General features: G+C 41.2%; 1 long non-coding RNA gene across 1 annotated transcript in view; it reads left to right on the top strand.

Annotated features, from left to right (window-relative positions):
• LOC310845827 overlaps window positions 1-23,469 on the top strand; it is a 28,737-nt gene extending 5,268 nt beyond the window's left edge. Inside the window, exons 2-3 of the long non-coding RNA XR_014564982.1 lie at window positions 16,565-18,616; window positions 18,860-23,469. This is a non-coding gene — a long non-coding RNA (uncharacterized lncRNA). The remainder of the gene's footprint in view (window positions 1-16,564; window positions 18,617-18,859) is intronic.
• Window positions 23,470-24,691: the final 1,222 nt, after the last annotated feature.

Genomic DNA, 24,691 nt, shown 5'->3' with positions numbered 1-24,691 from the left:
TTTTTATAGTCGGGCAGGCATAAAATCCTGCAAGCTCAATCTGTGCTAGCCACACTGCCGTTAAGGGCACAGAAGAACCTCCACCAGACAAAATCCAGTATTAACCCTGTTGATCAACCCTACTTGAGGCAATCTTATATCCATGATCTGAACTAATTAGGTTTGGGATATTGATGATCAATACGGAGTGCAAGGCGATGAAGCAATCCTGTTGAAATAAAGGAAATGGTTGCTCCTTTTAACTAATTGCTCTCTGCATTTGGTTTTGGATGGAATTCTGTGTCAAAGTGCAGGTTGGGAGAGATATCATAAACCTTATGGATACAAAGCTGCAGATTTTTTAAAAAAGCATTTTGTGCAGTGTATTTCATTCAAAAGATTACTAAAGAGAGAACCTGCTTTTATTAGAGCAAAATGTTGGCTTAGGTCTAGCTTAAAGGTAAAGGTAAAGGGACCCCTGACTATTAGGTCCAGTCGTGGCCGACTCTGGGGTTGCAGCGCTCATCTCGCTTTACTGGCCGAGGGAGCCGGCGTACAGTTTCTCGGTCACGTGGCCAGCATGACTCAGCCGCTTCTGGTGAACCAGAGCAGCGCACGGAAATGCCGTTTACCTTCCCACCGGAGCGGTACCTATTTATCTACTTGCACTGGCGTGCTTTCAAACTGCTAGGTTGGCAGGAGCAGGGACCAAGCAACGGGAGCTCACCCTGTCGCAGGGATTCGAACCGCCGACCTTCTGATCGGCAAGTCCTAGGCTCTGTGGTTTAACCCACAGCACCACCCGTGTCCCTTAGATCCCATTGAAATCAGTAGGATAACTTAGTCATGACTTGACCAATTGATTTCAGTGGGAACTAAGTACAGCTAATCAAAGCTTGCTTCCCAAAGCACAAGTCCCACTGAAGTTAATGGTTCTTAGTTCTGAGTCAACGCACACAGTATTGTGTTGTTAGTCTAATGGCCATGAGGGACATAGAGCGTGCTGCCCATCTCTTACAATTGATTCTGTTTTCTATTTATTGCATTGTCCCGCTCTTGCTCTTAGGAACCCTACCTGCATCAGTTATTCCTTTTTAATAGGAACATACTGTACTTAGCATTAAGTAGCATTGGATATGTGGGCCAACAATATATTATGGGCCCTGCTTTTTGGCATGGGTATGGCTTCTTTTCAGTTATAGCAGTGTATCCCTCCCGCTTCCCACCACCACTCCACCCCCATTTAATAATGGAATGTTACCATACAGGAAAAGTAGGCTTTGGGAGCTGAGTGGATTTTATTGATAGCAGTAAAGCCCCAAAATATTTTTCAGTGGTGATGCAGCAATATATCGTTAAGTGGAGTCATTAAGATTCATTTTGACAGATTTAGGGCTGGCACACCAATCCGCACGGTCCGGTGTTATAATACCATGATCATTAGTTGCTTTGGATAGTGTGCTTCAGTGTTCAGTGTGAGCTGGCCCTCCTGACACAATGCCATGAACAGAGCTTCATGTGTACCAAAGTTTAGTCCTGGAGTTTGTCTTGTCAGGTTGGAATCACATGTTCATGATATGCACCAAAGGTGTTTTTTTTAAATCTGTGATGCTCCCCGCTACTCTTACAGGTCCGTGTGCAAAAGATTGACCTTGGTATCTATGGATACCGCACCAGCTAAAAGCAGATGTGAGGGTGCTTTTGGCTGCCATGATATCTGTAGATCGTAATCTGAGATAAGTGAAATTACCCTGTTGTCACGCATGCTTTTATTCATGGCAAGAAGCACTGTGCATATAAAACAGACTTTGATGCATAAATTAAAAATATAACTGCCTACAGAATATGTGATAGAATAATGTGTTTGAGTTGCGAAGAGTGCTTTTGTCTCATTTCTGAGTATGTCTAATACTCATACTGAGTATGAGTATTTAATCAGACTAAATGCTTTGAGAACAGCATAGGTAGGTAGATTGGTATATAGATAGTCAGCAAAGCTGCTGAGAGAGGTGTAGGTAGTTTATGAGGTAGAACTTACCACAACAGAACTTTTCATATTCATCTCTTGATGGCCGCATCTTCTGCTGAAGCGTTGATTCAAAGATGCTGATGTGCTCATCCAGTTTGTGACCCTGTGGCAGCATCACACGTCACATGGGATGTGGCTTTTCAGTGGATGCAAGGGGGAGAGATCACCAGAAGTAGGAAGCTGATTGTGGGTTTGAATCTCATGTTGGGCAAAATATTCCTGCCTTGCAGGGGGTTGGACTAGATGACGCTTGCGGTCCCTACCAACTCTACAATTCCAATTTTAAATGGAAGTAACTTTACACTTCTCTGAATCAAAACCTTTTGTACTTTTTCTGCTGCAGAAAGATCCACAAACAGTTTTGTGGGCAGGGTAAATTAATTTCCTGAGATAATGTATCTGCACATGAGCAACAGTGAGAAGGGTTTCACCTTGCACACAAGCTTGCTCTCTTTCCCGTGCCGACTCAATTACCATACTTATGCCAAAATAGTTCCTCTCCTACAGTCATTCCGCCTGGTATAGGGTTCCTTGCTTATTTTTGTTCCTTTATGTCACTGCTCCACACTGTATAATCGCACCTTCCTTAAGAGCAAATTCAGATGTGTGGGGAGGGAGTAAGGTACACCCCTCTGGTACCAACACAGGATGCGCATGTAGTCTCTTGGAAAGCACACATGCACACCAAAACTTCTCTGTATAGGGAGTAGGAACATAGAGAATTGCCTTATGCCGTCTAACTTCTTCTTGTCTACTCAGACTAGCGGCAACTCTCCAGTCTTTCAGGCAAAGTTTTTAATCAGCCCTACCTAAAGATACCAGGGATTGAACCTGAGGATTTCTGCATGAAAATTATGTTACAGACCTTCATCCACGTCAGGGAGATGGTTTATAGCCTAATCTTCTCCTTGATGAAAGAGCTTTCTGCATGCAGGGGTTAGTGGAGTATGGGAGTATTTTCAAATAAGCAACTTCCCATCTCCATTCTAATAGTCACCTTTTATACATGGATTGGCTGTTAGCCAATTCTCAGCTTCTTAATGGAAATGCTGCATACTGAGCAGGGGTTGGGGGTTCCTATTGAGGGTTCAAATAGTTGAGCGTCATGTTCTCTCCATCTGGCCCAAATTCTTTGTGAATCTCTTTGTGGTCTTCTCTTTTTTAAAGCACCCTAGATGTGATGCTTAATCAGAACCATAGTCCTGACAGGGAACAAGTTTTCAAAATCCATCTAGCAGTACAGCTCCAACCCTGATTTCATAGCTCTGATATCAAACATTATCTGGGTGGGGGTGTGGAGCATAAAACAATAGAAAACTAATTTCCATGCAGGACCATGTTATAAATTGCATCAGAAAGTATGAAGGTCTTGCAGCATTTCTTTGAAATTAGGGTGACAGTTTGCATTCTCCTCCTGATTTATTTGTCTGCAGTTAATATTTCTCCTCCTACCAGTAGCAGATCAAGATCCCCATAGGAAACTGCCTCCAAGGTGAAGCTAGGTCAGTTGTCACCGAAATAAAAATATGCGTCTTGCTGTCTTACAGTGTGATGGAGAATTGTTTAAATACTGGGGTGTTTACAATTCTCTGGAGTAGATCTAGATTCCGTGGAGGTAGAATTTAGCACTCAGATTACTAAGTAAAGAAACGTTATGGCTGTCAGTCAAACAATTTAGGCTGTTAATTGTTTTGACTAATCAGTAAACAGCATCAACTTATGGGTGCCTACTCAAAAGTAAACCTCGCTGATTTCAGGTTCGTGTGTATACAATTACACTCAGAGTTTACAAAAACTATGAAAACAAGAATCCAGAAGTAGAGAAAAGGCATCCTTTCTTTATTTTTGGGTGATGCTCATGTACCGCAGGAAGCTGCATCTTGCAAGTGGCCTCCTTCACATAAAATAAAGGGAGGAAAAGTTTCCTCTAAGAAGGTGGCTGCCACCCATAGATTTGTACCTACTTACTTACATTTCAGTTTAAAATGAAAAATGCTACCCTATTAATTGAGGGGACCATTTTTTTTAGCCAATCAAAACTTGAATAACCCACTGATAAAATAAAAGATGCAGCAATGAAGAATATAATGCCACTGGTCTACTTAGGTGCCTGCATAGAACTGTTTGCGAAGTAGCAGTTTCACTGAGCAGCTGTTTGGCAAGCCATGGAGAGCAGTGGGAAATAATCATTCTGGCTTCTACCCACTGAGCAGCCAATTGGTGCTTCTCTGATTATCAGACTGGAGAATTGTACCCATGGCACCTGTTTGTGTGCACAGCTTCCGGTCCAGCAAGGAATACCCGCATGGAAATCTGCTTCTATAAACATATGGCCCCAGCCTGGCTTCAAATTGCTTTATATAATAAATACCAAATGTTTGTTTACCACATTGATACCAATTTTCCAGCATCATTGGAAAGTCCTGTATCTGATCACCTTTTATCCTGAAATCCTGGTCTGGAGGGTTGGGGGTAAGGATGGAATTTTCTGAAAATCTCAATGGCAAGTTTATCCACAGGGACTTTTATTTATTTTTTCAAATTCCCATCTCTTTCCTTCATCTCAAAAAGAAGCTTATTTTTCTTTTCTTTTTTGGATCTGCTAAAAATATGAGGAATTCTCACATATTGCATACATTATTATGTGCAAATATTACATGCATTTACGGTACATTCCAGGTATCCTAAAGTAACCAGTGCAAAAGCACACACATACAACAAAGCATATAAACATGCTTGCATAGGTATGAATATTTATAAAATTATGTGTCCTGCTTTTGGCTTCCCATAGGCATCTGGTTGGCCACTGTGAAACAGATGCTCAGCTATGTGGGTTATGGGCCTGATCCAGCAGGACTCTCTTTAAATTCTTAAATATAGTCCCACATAGGGCTTGACCCTTCTATATGCTTAATACACATATTTTTGGTGTATAATTTTTCCATATGTTTGGGCTTTTCTTACAAAAAGAAAAAGGAACACACAAGCAGTTTGGAGATAAGCACACAATGTGAGACGCAGTCCAATGCAGACAGGGCTGAATTAGGTCAGAATTGCCTATTTCCATGTATAAACTTATTTTAAACAGAGTTCTCTTCCCTCCTGGTTGGGAGACCTCCAGAACAATATAGAAGGTGACACAGGAGGCTGCAGGGGGAATAAAGAGTTGGCAAAGGTCACCTTCTTCTACCTATGTCAGTGGACCCCCTCCCGACTGGAGCCCCTTCTGTGAACAGATGGAGCTATTCTAGTCATAAATGGACAACTCAGGATTCAAGCCTATATAAATACTCATCATCATCATGTAACCATTGCCAGATGAAGTACAGCACTATTCTGCGATTGAGAATGGGCGAAGCAACATCCTACAATGTCACCTTGAACCCGAAACATATCTATAGCCAAGGCATACCATATGCTAACTAGGGGAGTAGAAAGGACAAAGCATTTATTGACAGGAAGGCTTTGAATGATTATTGTGCAGTTCACATGGAAGGTGCTAACATAAGATGCTAAATTCTTACTAGGATCTGTCCTGAAAAGTTCCGACAGCACAATGGGACTTTTTTGCCCTCTTGACTTCTCCACATCTGTCCTGGGGATTCCCTCCTAAGCAGATTTGGGGACGGCAGGAGGAGGGCAGGCAGTCCTGTTGCACAAGCAGATGTCATTCCAGTTGTGCATTTATTTAGTTGAAAGCCACCCCTAATATCTTTGTTTTGATGATGGCAAGGTAAAGGTAAAGTGACCCCTGACCATTAGGTCCAGTCGCGGACGACTCTGGGGTTGCGGCGCTCATCTCGCTTTATTGGCCGAGGGAGCCGGCGTACAGCTTCTGGGTCATGTGGCCAGCATTACTAAGCTGCTTCTGGCAAACCAGAGCAATGCACGGAAACGCCATTTACCTTCCCGCTGGAGCGGTACCTATTTATCTACTTGTACTTTGACGTGCTTTTAAACTGCTAGGTGGGCAGGAGCAGGGACCCAACAACGGGAGCTCACCCCGTCGCAGGGATTCGAACCTCTGACGTTCTGATCGGCAAGCCCTAGGCTCTGTGGTTTACACCACAGCACCACCCGTGTCCCTTGATGATGGTACTTCAACGCAAATGGTGCAAGAATAGTTTACTATAGGATAGCAGCACTACTAAAGTCAAAGCTCTAGTACTGCACTTGGACCCAGCTATGTTGCCTCTGTCATGCAATCCACAAACTGATTAAACTGGCACTTTTGCACTTAAGATGGTTTGCAGCCCTTCTCTATGCATGTATACTCACAATAATGCATATTGATATGTATTACTAGTATAACATAGTAATAGATACTAATACTAATACTAATATTCTACTTATGTATTAGCCCCTTGCTCCTGTTCTGAGAAGTGCTTGGGTAAGTCAGAAGAGGGGCGTGACGTTTTTAACAACAGTTATTTAATAAAAGTCATACACTGTGCGATGTGTGCTGCTGATACAGTTTTCATTTAACATAGTATTAGAAAAAGCAAACATATAGATTCCAACAGACATGTGGTCTCCATGTGCCCAGGAAAACAATGGGAAGAGTACTGGCGAGCGCTTTACTCTGGATTATTCTCCCAGTACAGTGTGTTCTTAAGGACCGAAAGAGCATGCAAAGGGAAGAGTTACAGGACAACTGAAATATTGCAAGGCAGCGAGTCCAAACATCCATGATGGATATTTATTTGAAGCAAACCAGACGTGGATTAAGAATGGGAGCTGTAGTCAAAAGATCACAAATATCACACACACTTGTGCTGAGCAGTTTGGGTAACCAAAGGAGCAAAGGAACAAAGAAATAAATCACAGCCTATGATCACAGCAGCACAGACATGTTGACCTTAATAGGTCATCCCGTCCATTCTCCTCCAAAGTAATACCCAAAGGATCTTTAATAGATATTTATCAAATCTTTTTTGAAAAAATGTCAGATATTCAAGATTCACTGTGTACTATGAGTTTATTCTACTATTCAACTATGTTTAGTGTTAGAAATCACCTCCCGATGCTCAGACTATTCCGCCGCCCTCCTGTTTGAACTCATTATCTCTTGGCTTACTCTCATTGGTTGTCCTATTTATAGCAGTCTTGGGATCTATTCAAGCACTGTTATTATGTGCTCTCCCTTTTCGGTGAGAACAATGTCCAGTTCCTTCAAACCGTCCTCTCAAGATCCTATATTTCAAACATTTAAAATGGGTCAGCAACCTTTTTTAGCTGTGGGCCGGTCCACCGTCCCTCAGACCATGTGGTGGGCTGGACTATATTTTGGGGGGGGGGGGAAATGAACGAATTCCTATGCCCTACAAATAACCCAGAGATGCATTTTAAATAAAAGGACACATTCTGCTCATGTAAAATCACGCTGATTCCTGGACTGTCCGCGGGCTGGATTGAGAAGGCAATTGGGACTTCCGGGTTGGCGCCATCGCCGAATGGCGGGCTCCCTCCGTGCTCCGGAGGGAGCCGGCTCGGCAGGGGTTGGGTTCTACCGCGCCGGCGACGCGGGGACCCTCAAAAGCCATGGGCACGGAGCCCCATGGACATGGTGACTCGGCTGGCACCTTTGCGCCCCTCCCCGGCCCGCGAAAGAGCCTTTTTAAAGGCTAAGGAACGGGCGCCTGGGGGGGGGGGTGCTTTGAGTCCGCCGCTTCCCCTGCTGAGCGAAGCCGCATGCCATTCGGTGGAGAGCGCTAGCTTCTTCTATTGAAAATTTGGATTCAAAAGAAAAACCCGTGAGTAATTGGACTATGGATTAAAAAGAGGGATAAATTTTTAAAATTTGATGTGAACGGGGGAGGTGGAAAAAGGAAGTCAGCCCCCCCTTTATTGTAGAAAAGACAAAACAAAGGACTTGACAACTAAGATCGAGTGTAACCCTATCTTGATGAACTAACAACTTCGCGAGGGAAAATTATAAGTTTGAGCTGGAGGAGAAAAGGAGAATTTGCATTAAAAAGCAACCCCCCCCCCGGAACCCCTGGAGCGATTTGCGAGAATACCTGGAGAAGAGTAATGGAGGTTTTGACAGCTGTCAAAGAGCTGTCAAAACGGAAGAACAAAATAGAGATGGTGTTTTGAGGACTTTGCCAGTTACATTTGGATATAAATTGGATACAAATTGTTTCAAATAAGGATTAACAAGCTATTTGGACTGGTGGATGTGATCTGGAAGGGAACTCAGTTACTGTAATCCATCTAGAGGAGCTGAGGGATATTGCATGTGTTTTTGCTAGGAAACTTGAACAGTTGAACAGAACTTTCAACCTCCTGGGAAACTGCAGAAATGGAACATTATTTTGTCTACAGAGGTCTACATACTACAAGAAACAATGGATTTATCTGTTGGAAAATGAAAGGGACATGACGTAATGTTTTGCTCCTGAATAACAAGCCTCTGCAGAGGAATTAGAAGCTTTTGGAAAAAGAACCTTTCTGCGGGAGAACAGGGAAACAAAAAGGAGGAGAGTGACCGACAAGAATAAGGAAACAACAAGAACTGGACAGAACTGGTAGTGGGGACATTTGGGATATCCAGATTTGACAAGCTTATGGAAATAAAATTGGAGTTTTTACTCCTGGATACAAAAATCTGGATAGAAGAAATGAGCCCCTTTTTGAGATAGACTCCTTCTAAGATTGGACACTTGTGATTAAAAATGACTGGTAAAGAATCAGAGAGATATGGGTCTAGTGAAATGTGGGAACACCAGGAAGATATTAGAATTGGAGGGATATAAGGAACGCAACAGGGAAAGAGGGGAGGGAAATTTAGAATCCAAAGGCTGTAAAATTATTTTTTCTTTTTTTTTTTTGTATTTTCTTTTCATCTGCACTATATCTGAAAAGGGGGAACTCGTGGAAGGGAAGACAGATCTTAGGGGATGGGAATTTGAAAAAACTGGGTTATTGATGATGAGTGTAATTTGGGGATAAGAACTTGTTGAATTTAATTGTTTATTTAGAAGATGTGGAACACAAGAGGGGGGGAGGGGGAAGTCCTGGTTATTGGAAGAAGTGTATAAATTGGATTTAATTTGTTTTAATTTGGAAAATCTTAATAAAAATTATTTTTTAAAAAAAAGAAAAAAAGAGAAGGCAATTGGGCCGTATCTGGCCCCTGGGCCTTAGGTTGCCTACCCCTGATTTAAAATACCGGTATATTCAGAGTATATTTATGAGACATGCCCTGTTTGAAGTTTATGAACTGTTGTATACTGGAAAGATATCATCTAATGCATTGATTTAACTGGTGGACAGAGATTCATAAAAAGGTTGCCATCTGATCACCCCACCACCCTTTTCTCTTGTTTCATATGTTTGGTGCATGGGGGGGATGCAGTGCCCCCCCCCAGCATGGCTAGCATTCAAGGATTATGAGAGTTGTACAGTACTCCAATAACACGTAGAGGATACCAACATTAGTTACTCCTGGATTAGGGCTTGTTTTTTAAGATGAGAAGAGAAAAACTAGCAGACACCATAGGACAGAGAGGGAAAAGAGAAAGGTAAACATATTTGATTTTATAAAATTTGGTCCCATTTTTCCATTTGGAGTTTACAATTAATGGAAGGTCCTGGTTCATAAAGTTTGACGGTTACTGTTCTAGTCCAAATCATTGCATTGATGCAAGATTTATCACATGAAAATATTCTTCTCACAAATAATCCATGCACACAATAAATTAAGGTATCCAAAGTTAGGATTTTGATGTCATAATATTGGCTTGAATTTCAGTAGCCACTAGAAGTCAGTCCATGCAGTTGTTCTCCAGTGAGGTGATCTAGTTAGGTACTTCCATAGAGCTTATTTATAGAAGCATTCATTAGTTATTAGTGGAATGGATTTTCATAACAGTGGATTGGATTGTCATAACAGAGGTAGCTATTGACTATTTCCATTTTACAGAAGGACAAAACCAAGTCATTGGTTAAGTTAATTAACTTACTCAAAGCCACATGAGAAATATAAAGCATTCTAAGGAATGAAATATAATTCTCACATGTCAACTATCCCATTCAGAATTATAATTTCTGGAGTTTTAGACATGCTAATTCACTTCTGTTTAGATAAGAAGCTTTGAAAATATCGAATTGCTTTGCTCCAGATGGTAGCATAGAGTGGCTTGTTTCCAGAGCATGTCAGGACCAGAGACCTCTGAGATGAATGGAAAATGTGCCCCTATGTGGGCTGCCATTCATAAACTGTGCGGGGGCAGTACCTGGAAAAGTCATCAGTGAGTGGTAACTTCAACTAGCCAAGCCACACACATAGATCTGAAAATGCTGGCAACCTGGTCTTTGTGTTGTCCAGGACATGCAATCCAGTCAACCGTTTGTTTCCAGCAGCATGTGCTATTTTTGTTGCTAGCTCTCTCTTTCATCGGGAACAGCAGTGTTTTAAGATTCAAAGGCCAAATTCTTCATATTCTCTCTCTCTCTGCCTAATTAGAAGCTCAGTTTTTATTAATAACTTCTAAGGAGCTAGTGTGCAATGTGGCTTTGTTCTGCACCCTTTCCTAATTTATTGTAATTTCCTATCTGGTAGAATGTGTTGACTTCCTTTCTCTCTCTAGTAATATATCAAATTGCATGGATAGGAGCCCTGAGCTAGCTACACAGACACAAACAAATCCTTTGCTGAGTTTTTATTGCACAATCTTGATGGAGGCTTAATTTGGCTCTAATATTTCACCAGATCCTCCAAATGGCACTAAATAAGCACACTTTTATCAGCACAGATTTGCAAATACAATGTGAAAGGAATTTGTTTCTAATTTCAACAATTACCCTCTTATTTGTTTCTTGAATCTCAAAGACTCATCCACCCTTTACCACTCATTGTTCATGTGTAAAAATCTTTAAATTTAAGCAAGTTAAAAGATATCCCAACATTGTCTTCTCATGGAGAAGGTGCTACCTTTGCCAGATCAGTGCCTGAATGCCTGTAGATGACTTCGTCATATCTTGGTCATCTCTAAGAGGTTCAGGGCACTGCTGTGGTTCAGTTCAAAATCATTAAAAAGGTGAGCTGGGATGAAACTGTTAAAATAACTTGGCGTCTTGTTTGTTGGCCTGTGGTAGGTGATGGGTTGGGATGTAATTGTCGTTTGACTAGCAGCCAGCTTTGTACTAATCAGAAAGGAGAAGACATGTTCTGCTGGAAGGATTAGACAGCTAAAAATAGTTCTGCCATAGCCACATCAGCAAGTGAAATGATATGAAATTCATTCACGCAGTCCCACCACACACACACAGACAGAATTATTTCAGTTTCACTCTGAAAAAGCCATAGGTTAGTAAACGCCTCTCTTTGAGTGTGTCAAAAAAATATAGTAATGTGATCTGCCCAAATGGTGTTAGGCACTTTCTCCCAATAGAATGACTGTTAGCATGCCTCACTGCTTTGCATTCAGAAGCTGCCAAATCTTAAAGGGCTAAGGAGGAAGTAAGCACACTTGCCTTTGTGTAAATAATCATGTGGCTCTTTTAAGACCTAACGGCAGGATTGTTATGATTGCCTTGCACAAGAAATCAATATGGTTTTGTTAAAACAGATGACCTCTGCCTATCCCTCCAAAAGAAACAGCCACAGTAACAGCAGCAGAGTTGGTTACCTAATTCAATAACCCCTTGGTGCCCAACAAAGCCAGAGAGATTGAACTGAAAAGGAGAAAGAGAAAGAGCACGACTTTGATCACAGCAACTGCCAAAGCTGGAGGATATCCCTCCAAGCGAACAAAGAGCAACATCAGAAGAACTACAAATGACCTGTTTATCAGCCTGGAGATGAGACTGCCCTCCGCCTTACTGGTCTTCCAATCTATGAAATGTCACTAAGGGCTGAAACAGATGTTATGTGGGATCTTTCTCACTCTCTGTGTGTGTCTGTTTCTGTTCATAGAAGCAGCAGTCCTGCAAGGCTCTGTTTGTGATTGGAACAGTGGTGCTGGCGAAAAGGTGTCAACCTTTCCTCATTTTACAATTTTCTGCCTTTAAATCTATTAGACCCCCTGAAGCTGCTAAAATGCAGAGCCAATACAGGTACCTGCATTTTCCCCCTCCTATACCCCCACAATGGTGGGGATTCTAGAAAACAGCAAAGAGGGGAGTGGATTTTTCCCACCTTCCCTAGTGTCACTGTTGTAATTACCCCGCTCCATTTTCCCTGGTTGCATTTAAGTGCATTTAAGGTGGTGGTGGTGGTTGTTATTGTTGTTGTTAGGCTTCTTAGAGAGATTCAGTCATAGAACCAGCCCTGTCAGGTCTGTTTTGGCAAACTTTATCACCCATAAATGCCCAGAAAATGTTTTGTTCCTGGGTGATAGATAAATACTGAAAGTAAATAAATTTCTGCAATAAAATTCTATAAACAGATCAAAGAAGAGAGTCTTTAGGAAGCATATCAGTAAGGGTGGAGGAGCGGGTGAATAAACTGGATCTGCTTTTGAGAAGGTATGTCTCCCATCAGTACTGCCTGTCTACACTGGACACACTAGTATTACAATTGCATTTGAAGTGAAATAGCTTGTGGCATGCTGCATCTCTAAAAAGAACATCGGGGAAACACTGGAATGCAACAGTTTGTCAGCACAGTCATCTGGATTCTCCATAATCACAAACCCCTGAACCAATGATGTTCATTCCAGAGGAGGGACACGGGTGGTGCTGTGGCATAAAGCACTGGAGCCTCTTGGGCTTGCCAATCAGAAGGTCGGCAGTTCAAGTCCACATGATGGAGTGAGCTCCTGTTGCTTTGTCCCAGCTCCTGCCAACCCAGCAGTTCGAAAGCATACCAGTGCAAGTAGATAAACAGGTACTGCTGAGGCGGTAAGGTAAATGGAAATGGCTTCTTTCAAGACTTATTATTCCATGAAAAAGTTCAGGTGACCACCAAAACCAAAAGAGTGTAGTATTTTACGAATCTTATAAAGAACCTTATCTTTATTGTGAAATGATCAAGGCTAGTCAACAAGTTTACTATTCTCACTCTTGATTTGATTCTCTAGAAACCAGTTTACCTAAGGAGTACTTCACACACATTCCCGCCCCCCAACATAGCTATAACTCCATGAAAAATACACACTCTGTCATTTGCAAAGTGTGCTGCAACTGTTTATTTTAGTACGAGGACTTGGATTGTGCAAATCAGTTTCCTGACCCAGGTGCTTCTTGCAAAATAAACATTTGCATCCCACTTCACAAATGTCAGTGTACTGCTACTTTTCTCCCTCCATGGAGACGATCTCCATGTTTTTACACACACAAACTTCAACAGCTGTATGTGAAGCTACCCTACAAGTTCTTTCATAGTGCTCTCTGGGCAAAGAACCTCAGCAGCATGTGGAAATGACCATTACCATACTTCTTATTAATGCACATCTCTGCTGAATCTGAAAATGCAGCTTCCTTTAACAACTTATTTCAGTCTTTACATGAGCTCACACAGTCCTCACAGCCTCAACACTTCACCCACACTAGCTCTCATATGTAATGTGTAGCACAGAATATGCAATCTACTGTTAAAATTGAGCTATAAATAAGGACTTGAATTCCCAGAGCAGGCTAGAAGTCATCATCCCCATGAACCCCAAATGATCTTCCCAGAGCATCCAACAGCAGAATAGGTGGGGGTCATTATCCTGCACACAAGAAAATTGCATTATTTTCACACATGAATAAACATGTAGCTGCAGTTGTGTGTTAGGCATAACAAGATATCCCAATTGCATCTTTGGGTACCCAAGTCTAAAAGAGTTAGATGGTTAGATGGACTTCTGGCATGGTTTTGTCTATATTGACTGACACAAGCTCTTCAGAGTATCAGACATGGGTCTCTCCTAGCCCTACTGAAGATTTTTGGAATTGGATCTGAGACCTTCTGCATGCAAAACAGATCTTCTGCCATTGAGACCCTTCCTGCGTTTTAATCCCAGTTCTTCTGCTTTCTGCTTCTGATGCAGCCAAATTCCAATGTTTCACCAGGATTACAGGATTAATGGATCCTGTAATCAGTTTGACTGCTGCTATAATATCTGGAAGTCATTTCTGAATTGAGTGGCTGCACAGCATCTGCCTGACGTTCAGAACCACCACATTGTCCACCCTGCCCCCTAATTCTCCCTTTGCTTTTGAACATCTTTATGTGTCAATCCTTCTCCCACTATGATTATTCAACCAGGCTAATCAAAATTATAAAAAGGATGTTGCTTAGTTTTAACAATATGATCTGGGTCACATGAATAAGAACAACTAAAAACCTAGAAAAAAATCCCAATAATTAAAAAACAATTAAACTTTTATAGAATTAAAACTATATCTTTCTCAACAAAAACAGCACTGCACCAGCCCCCTCAATAAAAGCAGTCAGCTTCCGAAAGCCTGTTGGATCAAACCTGTTGGACCTGCCAGCAGAAGGATAACAAGGTGGGAACCAGTCTAACTTCTCTACGGAGGGAGTTCCAAAATCTAGGAGCAGCCATTGAGAAGGCCCTGTCCTGCATCCCTACCAAGTGTGCCTGTGAGGGTGGCAGGACAGAGATAAGGACCTCCCCAAAACATCTTAAAACCTAGGCAGATTTATAAGAACAAATATGGTCTTTCAGATAGCCTAGACCGAAGCCACATGGGGCTTTTTAGGTCATAATCAGCACTTTGAATTGTGCCCACAAACAGACCAGCAGTCAGTGGAGCTGTTCTAGTAAAAGAGTCATGTGAGCCCTATAACCAGCCCTGGTCAGCAATCTGGTTGCAGCTTTTTGAGCCAGTTGAAGTTTCTGAGTACTTTTCAAAGGCAGTCCACCATAGAGCATGTTACAATGATCCAAATGTGATGTAACTGAGGTGTGTGCCACTGTGGCCAAATCAGTTACATCCACTTAGTATCTCTCTTCAGATAAAAGCCACTTCATGCCCCTTTTCCAAATCACTGTGTAGCTATGCCTTGAAGAGTAGGTTCACTTCAATTCTTCTGGGAATTTGGGCGAATTGCTCAAAGGCATTCAAAAAGACACGTTCTGTGATTTCTGATTAATTAATCTCTAATGAATGTACTCTCATTCCTTTGTTACAATCTCTAATACGGATAAGAACCACTACTTCAGACATTAGGCTCTGTCACTGAGATCAGTCAACACAGATTAGTTAACTCAGAGTACTTCAGGCATCCTTTTGTTCATATAATATAATCACTTTGCCTTTCAGTTTTCATTTCATAATTGCATTTCTAGTTGGCCATATCCTACCATTCATACCCTGAATGCTATATAGGTTTGAAGAGTTGTCTCCTGTCATTTTATTTTCCACAGAATATTTCCTTTAGACTAGAATACATGACCAAGATTCTAATCTAACCAAAAGTCATTCAGATTTGGGTGTTGAGTATTTGAACATGTTAATTCATGCATTTTTTCAATTGCTAATTGTATGGCAATGGAGCTAAGTTTTTTTTTTTATGAAATAGGAGAGGTCAAATCAACTGAAAAACAGGCAGGTGTTATTGCAAGATTTGTGTATTTCTGCATAGTAGAGCAAAGCCCTGCCTGCTATTAACACTCACAACTGAGGAATGTGGAGATAATAAGCTTGAGCAATTTCAGTGTCACAGAGTTGTGTCAGCTAGGGACAAACAGAGAAAGGATGTCTAGAGTAGGGGAGTGTGTTTAAGTACAGTAAGTATATTATGCAATAAACAGAGACAGACAGACAGACAGACAGACAAGCAAGCAGACAGTTTCTACCACAATCTAAAAGAGTCATTACAATCAGCCAGGGAACTGGGAACTAATGCAGCAAAGAGATGTGCCTTTAGTAAACAATTCTTAGAGATGGGATTGGATGGAGAAAGATGGAATGGGAAGGCATTTTAGTGATAATCTGTCCGGGACATGCATTATGAAAGATCCCTAGCCCACATCCAGATTCTCTAAGGAAGCAACAATGCAGAAACTCAAAGAAGAATGGGGAAACTCAGCCATTGCAAGCCAGTGCAAAAATCAATGCACAGAGTGAAAGATAGAGTCCATAGGCTGATATCACAACTAGCTTCATGAATATGCACATGGCTATGCCTATAAACCAACCAATTAGGTTATAGCAACAGCCAGGTATGAACCTACTATTCAAAACAATGAGTGTGTAAGAGGGCAAATTGGCAATATGAAAGAATGCTTGAAGTGTACAAAGCAGGGAAGAATAAGCAAGAGGTGTAGCATATCCGAATTCAGCACAGAACTGCCAATATCTTGGAAAGGGCCTCTGATGCCTTCATTTGCCAGCAACAGCTACCGGTATGTTAAATGGTTGACAGGTTGACTTTTCTCGCCATGGCGTTGCAGCTGAAAGTGGCAATGGTACTCCTTGTCATCATGTGAAGGCTAAGCTCCTAAACTGTCTACCTGTTCCTTTAGAGAAAGAGGCATAATCCCATATAAAACAAGTAATCGAAGCATTCCAACTCAAAATTGGAAGGGCTACTAGCCACCAGGACTTATTTATTTACTTATATAAAATATTCCTCACCCACCTTTCTTTGCACAGTCTAAGACAGCTAATATGAGAATCAAAAGCATACAGTAAAAACCAGCAAACAAAACGAAAGCCCACAGGAAACCTGAGCACCAATTTCTGCATTAGCTGAAGTTTCCAAGCCATCTTCAGAGGCAGCTCCGTGTATAACATGTTGCAGCAATCTAAGCTAGAGGTTATCAGACAGGGGCACAGCTGGGTCACCAACTGAAGCTGATTAAAGGTACTTCATGACACTCAGGCCATCTGAACCTCAAGCGACAGCAAGGGAACCAGAAGGACCCCTTCAGAGAGAGTGTAACTCCATCAAGAGCAGGTAATACCCTCCATCCCATATGTCTACCCTTTTCTAGCTTGTAACAGTTTCCAAACATTGACAAAAGCAATGTGCTGCCACTCCTGGCTTCAGTGTAAATTGGACCAGGGTGGGGAACATTCCTCTGCTTACGAAAGCATCCAGGTATAAATAAGTTGACAGAATTCACTTCTGCCCTTGAATCAGTTGCAAATTAAAACATTGGGTTTGATCCACAGTTTATTTAGTTACGCTTAGCACAGATCCGTTGAATTCAATGGGACTTGAATTGGTCGAGGATCTGCTCTAAGCACAGTTAAGTCTGAATACAACTGGTTGTGTTTTGGTGGCCCCAGTCACGTATGTCTACTGTTTGTCAAGTATGTTGCAATCATGATGATCAACTGAAAGGGAAAGAACAGGGGACTTACTCCAGCCTCCCATATCCCTTTGTGAATAATGTGGCTACACATCACTGAACCAGGCAATGGAACTGTACAAGCAGCTCCCCTTTGTTTAGGCAGTTCCCTATTTATCTAGGGATGTCCGTGCATAAACCTGTTTGCTAGATCAGACCATGATTTTTCTTTTAAAAAATTACTTGAAAATAATTGTGGATTTTTCTGTTGTATTCTGTGTAATATTGTGGAAGTTTAACAGTAATGAAAAGGAAATTAATTTACTTTCCCCTCCTTGTTTTCGCTTATGCTACAGTGCAAACTGAATTTCCTCTGCAAGCTATGATATCTGAAAATCTGAATACACGATTCATTTTCAAAGCACAGACTGTCATAGGTCGGGCCATTTCTTTGTCTTTATGTTAGGAGGCGCCTCATAAATTAAAGGTTTGATACTGTCACATTCATGTCATTAACACTCATCGTCGATAATCTTTCGGGTGACTTCTGCAGAATGCCTGGCTCCTTAGATAAAACCTCTGGAAGGAGAACAATGATGCTCTGAACTTATTATGACCTCTTTCCTTCAGTTTTGAGGTTTTATGTGGAAGAAGGAAGGCAACCATTATCTCTTAATGTACTGGCTCATTTTGAGATGCCATTTTTCTTCCTAAATTTCAGACTTTTGCCATTTTTATTCACATAAAGCAAGGCTTTGAAAAGACTCTCTGAAGAAAGAAAGGCATGTTTTTCTCTCTCTCCAGTAAAAGAAGCAATTTGATCAGACAGCAAAATTCAATACTTTATTAGGGTGCAGTACTACAGTCAGCAGAAGGTTGGCTGAGGAGCCATAGAAAATTGTGCTACAATGCCACTCTGCTGCATGTACACCACTGTGGCCTACCTCCCAGTATGCCAGATGAAAGAACCACCAGTGAAGATGGCCCATTCACATGTGATGGTTGTGATAATGAAGTGTGGCACTCCGGGGCAGCTTTGGGGGGGGGGGGAATCTTACCCTAAGCTAGGGAGGAAACTTTCAGTTTAGGTTTCTCTGTGTTTTCCTTTTTCAAATCTTAAATTCAGTTCTCCACATTTTTGCAGTGAAGTGCAATTTAAAAAAATCCTTACGAAAATTCACCTCCATTTTAGAGAACATTTTCCCTAATATACACATTTCAGCTCATTTTATTTCTTCCTGTTGGTCTTGGCTAAGGTGATGTGTGATAAATGCCACTTGAATAGCCTCTTTTAATGTCTCCAGTGTCCCTATTACTATAAGGATTTAAGTTACTGATTTTCCATTCGTTTCTTTTCCTAATAAAAAAAGTGTCATTTTGCTATTCAAAACTGAAAACAGAATATAATACAGTGGTACCTCGGGTTACATACGCTTCAGGTTACATACGCTTCAGGTTACAGACTCCGCTAACCCAGACATAGTGCTTCAGGTTAAGAACTTTGCATCAGGATGAGAACAGAAATTGTGCTCCGGCGGCGTGGCAGCAGCGGGAGGCCCCATTAGCTAAAGTGGTGCTTCAGGTTAAGAACAGTTTCAGGTTAAGAACGGACCTCTGGAACGAATTAAGTACTAAACCCAAGGTACCACTGTAGAAGGAAATTTAAGTAAAGGAATCTCTCACTACCACTACCACCTCATTGCAAAAAGGGAAAGTGACATTGCACGCTCAAGACCAAGGAGCAACTAACATGCTGCTCATTGCTAATCATATAACTGTGATTTAAAAAGTAGAGAAAAAATGAACCAGTGACTTTTTCTGAACCTGTTTAAGATTCAAAATTTGTAGATGTGTGGCGAGCAGAACAATTGTACATTTTCGGGGCTGCATGACAGGATGAGGCAGGAAGATGACGGTGGGTGCTGTGGTCCCCATGAGCTGATCTCCTGGTGCCTTTCATGCAATGTGAGGGTATTGTCAGGATTGGAAGGTAGCAATCGAGTTTCCAGGGACACTGTTTCTGCTGCTGCCTTAGTTCTTGCTTCTGCACCTATTCCTCTGCTTTTTGCTTTTGTGGGGGGAACACACAAGATCACAACAACATGTGGCATAGCAGGGCAATAGTTCAGTAGGAGAACCCATGTTTTGCATACAGAAGGTCTCCTCCCAGGCTCAGGTCCTGCCATCTCCAGGTACGGCGGAGAAAGGTCCCTGTCTAAAACTCTGTAGAGCTGAGACCCGCCTTTCTGCAGAGCACAAAGTAACATGGACCAAAGGTCTGACTTGGCACAAAGCAGCTGCCTTTGTTCTGCAAAGAACGGAAAATAAATGGTGGTTTGTTTACCAGCACACAAATGTCTATTTAACTTCTCCACATCACACAAAGGTGTATTAAATGAGTAATTAACTTCTGTCCTGATCCTGTTCACAAAACCTAAATGAAATTTCAAAAGTTCACGCAACCTTTGCTGTCATGTGTTGATGGTATTTTCTTTAGCGTTTTCTACAAAAGTAGCAAAATATGATTATTAACTTGTACCACGCAGGATCTCTATTCAATTGTTACTTAATAAGATACTTTTTTTATGTAAAAAAAAGGCTTGCTACTTTATCCCCAAATGAAACAAAGCACCCAAGTAAACTGAAATACTTATTTTAAGGCATTTTGTATTTTAAATGTATATATATTTGTAAGTAAGTATGCATGTATGTATGTATATATGTATGTATGTATGTATGTATGTATGTATAAATAAATAAATAAATAAATAAATAAATAAATAAATAACTGATAGCCACCCCCTCCTACCAGAAGGAAGTAGCAGCTGAACAAAACCTCCTTTGTCTGATTCCCCATCCCAAGGCTTAAAAAACAATTGGAATAACACATAAAAGGAGGGATTTGTCTTGACCTGTTATCCTATTCCATTCTATCCTCAGCCCTACTACACTACTCCGAGTCATTCCAGTAGCACTCTGGCTGCACCTGCTCTACATGAAGCCCTATTTTGCTCTGGAGAACAGTATCCACTTATTTTGATTCCCTTGTGCTGTGCTACTCAAACGAGGGCCCCAGAAATAGCTTACATAGAGAGGAACTTTGCCTCTCAACCCATTTACCTCAACCCTACTCACTACTCTCTCTCTCTCTCTCTCTCTCTCTCTTTAATACATTTCTATTGGTTTTTTAAACATATGTTAAATGATTGTTGGAAATGATAACTTCTTATCTTATACAATATTTTCCATCAACTTCTTCTGAAGATTTTCCATTCTTTATCGCTTGCTCTGCATTTCTTAATTTCTCTATTACTTTTAATTGTCCTTAACTAATAATTCTCATCATAGTCTTTCTTGCAGTCTTTCAAATAGTCCTCCTTACAGAACTTCTTGCAATCCTACTAGCATAATCTGTTTATTACAGTTGCTTTTCAAATAGTTCAAATATTTGCTCCAATCTTCTAAGAATCTCTGATCCCATAGGTTTTGAATCCTTCCTGTTAATTTATCTAATTCTGCATAGTCCATTAATTTCATTTGCCATTCTTCTTTCGTCGGTAATTCTTCTTGCTTCCATTTTTGTGCCAATAATATTCTTGCTGCTGCCGTTGCATATAAAAACATTGTTTATAAAAACAACTACTCACTACTCTCTCATTGCCCATTGGTGTTGTGGCCCTGTTGCACATCTCTTGTCAGTCTTGCCATTGGAGCTTGCATGTTCCTCATACTACGCGCTAGGAAGAATCATAGAATTGTAGAATTGGAAGAGTCACTGAGGGTCATCTAGTCCAGCCCCCTGCAATGCAGGAATCTCAACTAAAGAATTTATGGCAGATGGCCATCCAACCTCTGCTTTACAACCCCCAAGGAAGGAGAGTCCACAGCCTTTTTTTAAAAGTCTGTGGTCCAATCATTAACAAGAAATATCATGGCTGATGTTGTGAATGGTCACTAGGCTTATTTTTCATATTTTAATTTAATTAATTCAGATTGTATTTGTTGCATTCTCTTTCTATTTTACCCCAGTGTTTATAACATTTTCTCGTGTGTGTGTGTGTGTGCAAGCTGAAATATATCTGCAAAGTCAGGGTAAATGCAAAGAAGGCCCCGATTTCAATTCATGACATCTCTCAATACAGCTAGGAAAGAATTTAGATAAAGCTGAGCTAGATAAACCAATGACCATCTGACTCAGCACAAGGCATTTCCATGTATCTGTTGACGTGGATGATATGTCAGGAAAGCTTATAATAAATTAAGGTGCTTTGTTGTTTTCACTATGTTGCAATTCTGCCCATCCTTAACATACACCGGATGTTGCGCTATTGCCTTTGAAATGGGACTTGTAGACTTTCCCGGCAAGGATAAAATGTGTCACTGATTGCCTGGATAAGACTCATGTGTTTTGTCTTTGTCCCAATGGGCAGCAGACACAGAACAATCCATGTTCTTGCACAAGTTATGTTTCACATTTCCACATCCAAGAGCATCAGATCACTGGGATAAACCTCAGTGGCGTTTCTAAATTTTGGGTTGCCTAGCTAGTGAAGATTGTGTGTGTGTGTGTACACATAACATACACATAATCTTCAAACATTCTTGAAGTTCATCCATCACTCGCCTTATCTCAAGCAAGTTACCAAAAGACTCTTCACCACTGCAGGCTTAATCTATCCCACATGTGATAGTACGTGTGCAACTGGGACCATCTAAGCAACTAGCTGTGTTCCTCCATCCATCTCACTCTGTCTAGATTCATTAATTCAAGGTCATCTGCTTGGTCTTCTGCCACCTTAGTGACAGCTTCTGAATGTACAGGCAATCAGAGGGTCTGGCTTGCAACATGATTTACAGCACGCAAAGGTTCCCGTCAGGATATTAGAGTTGCACAATAGGATTGCTGGCCTCCTTGAGTAGCTAAGCATAGAAACACAGCCACTGGGGTTTGTAGTTTAGGTGTGATAGTAACTGAACACTGCATCTAGCAGGCTCCAAACTGGATGCATTTTTTTTTTATTTTTAAAGGGCAAATCCACACCATACATTGAAAGCATAACCAACTCACATTCAAACAGGGTTGCCATACATCCGGATTACCCTGAACATGTCCTCTTTTCCACAGGTAAAATCACCATCTGGGTAGATGTTTAATATTTTGCAATTATATGAACCATTATTACTAGGGCCACTCTAGGACTCGTGTTGGTGAGGCCTCATGTGGCCTTCTGTGGGCCGCTCTAAGCCTTGTGTTGGTTCTGGAGGCCATACCAGGCTTTGTGTGGTTTCTGGTGGCTGTCAGACCTGGCACAACCTTCCTGGGGCCACTCTAGGCTTTGTGTTATTTCCAGCGGCCACCAGGCCTGGCATGGCCTTTCTGGGACTGCTCAGCCTCGCATCGTCTGGAGACTCAGTGTTTTGTGAGCAGGAGGCTGAAGACAGCAAAGGTAAGAGAGGGGAGGTAAGGAGGGGACAGGCTGGCAGGCGAGGAAGGGCTCAGCGCCAGGGAAGGGGCGAGCGATGGAAGCCTCGAATTTTGCTCACAAAATGTTAGAGGGTATGTCATTTTCATTTTTAATTACCATTATTAAATATTTCAATACACCTGCATACACACTATTACTACTATTTTTCTTCCTCCCCACCTCTTCCTACAAATGTGTCCTGTTTTTTGCTCTTTGGAATATGGGAACCGTACATTCAAAGCACCCGACTTCCCCCAAAGGATCCCAAGAACTAGTTTGTTAAGAGTGCAGGAAATTGTAGGTTGGCAGTAGAGAACTAGCTTCCAGGATTCTTTGCCATTTTCTTAAGTATTTATTATTTTATATGAACACTGCCTTCGAAATACCTATTTGGAGCACGATATATATAAGAAAATCAATAAATAACATTCTAAGCAGAGAGGAAAAATGATTCAGCCATGCCAGATTCAACCAGTGGCGCTTGTCCTCAAATAAAGACTCCTCCAAAGGATTCTCTTAAAATATAAACAGAAGAAGCTAAGGAAGACCAGATGTGAACAAAGCGAGCACATTGCAGGCACTATACCTTTAAATCACATTATTTCCCTCAAAGAATTCTAGGCACTGTGGTTTGTTAAGAGTTGCTGGACTCTAGATCTGTGAGGGGTAAACTAGAAAAAATAAAACCGGTATAGCTATATTATAAATGGACTGCTTCTGTTTGCATTATTTTGAGATACAAATGCCTGGATCGAATCAAATTAATAAATATTGGCAGACATGACAAAAATATGTTCTGCTCTAGTAAAATCAAATTCTGTAAATGTTTTGAAATATTCACATGCAGTTCCTCCCTTTTTGCTTTTGCTCAAATCTTGTCATGCATACATTGCTGTTTGGAGTAATGTTACATTCCCAAACTGAAATTAGATTCTATAGCTATTACAATATTCTACCCAGATCTAACCACAGAAGCATACAAGATGCAGGAAAGATTAGAAAAATGAAATACACAGACCAAACAGAAATGCTTTTACTCCAAAATTTGCTTAAGTCTAAGTGGTTAAATAGTCTACCCATACTGTAATCTCCAGAATGACTTTATAAATCCTTCCCAACTTGGATACCTTGGAAAACAATACCAAATTTACACCTTTCCTTCATGGAACTCAAGGTGGCTTACATAGTTCTGCCCATTTTATCCTCACAACAACCCTGTGAGGTACATGACTGGCCCAAGGTCACCCAGTGAGCTTCATGGCCCCTTCCCCCCCCCAAATGTTTAGGATACATGATAAATCTATGGCAGGCAAACCTCAAACAACATTTGCATCAGTATTGACCCCTGAGCAAATTCATGGTGAAAATAAAGCCTTTCTACTGGATGAGTTGGTTGTCTATTTTGGCCATAATTTTCCCCTTTTGCAAGCAATTTCCCCAAACAATACATTTCACCAATGTCTCTTTCCCCTTGTGTGCCATGTTTCTTTATATTGTAAGCCTGCGGGCAGGGGCTGTCTTGTTTTAATTCCTTGTATGTAAGCCACTCTCTGAGCCTTTTTGGCTGAAGAATGGGGTACAAACCTCCAAATAAATAAATGCTATTCTTTGGTTCTATAGTAGTTTTAATATACAACATGTTTTCCTATTGTTATTGTGATATTTCCCCTCACAATACGCTTCCGTTACCATTATTTCCAGTAGGCAGAGTGAGGTGGCTGGTTTGGGGATTCATGAGAGCGCAACAATTGATACTTAATTTATAACCATTGTATTTTTACTGCCAGTGAGAGGGGAAAACGCTGGGGAATTTTCTGCCAAAATAACTTATCCAATATTATATGGCTTGGCTTGGGAAGGGGGAGGGGAGCTGTGTGTTGCTCCACCTCAGGCAGCAAAATGTCTTGGGTCGTTCCTGATTCCCATTCTGCAACAGAAAAATTTGCCAAAGACTATAGAATAATCCCATGACAAACATAGGACTTGCACAGAGGCCTTCTTAAGCCAATCCTGGCTTTTTA

This window comes from Podarcis gaigeae (assembly GCF_964106915.1).
Source record: "Podarcis gaigeae genome assembly, chromosome: 5".
Lineage (NCBI taxonomy): Eukaryota > Metazoa > Chordata > Lepidosauria > Squamata > Lacertidae > Podarcis > Podarcis gaigeae.
The sequence above is the reverse complement of the archived record's forward strand: the minus strand, read 5'-3'. Positions and strand labels throughout refer to the sequence as shown.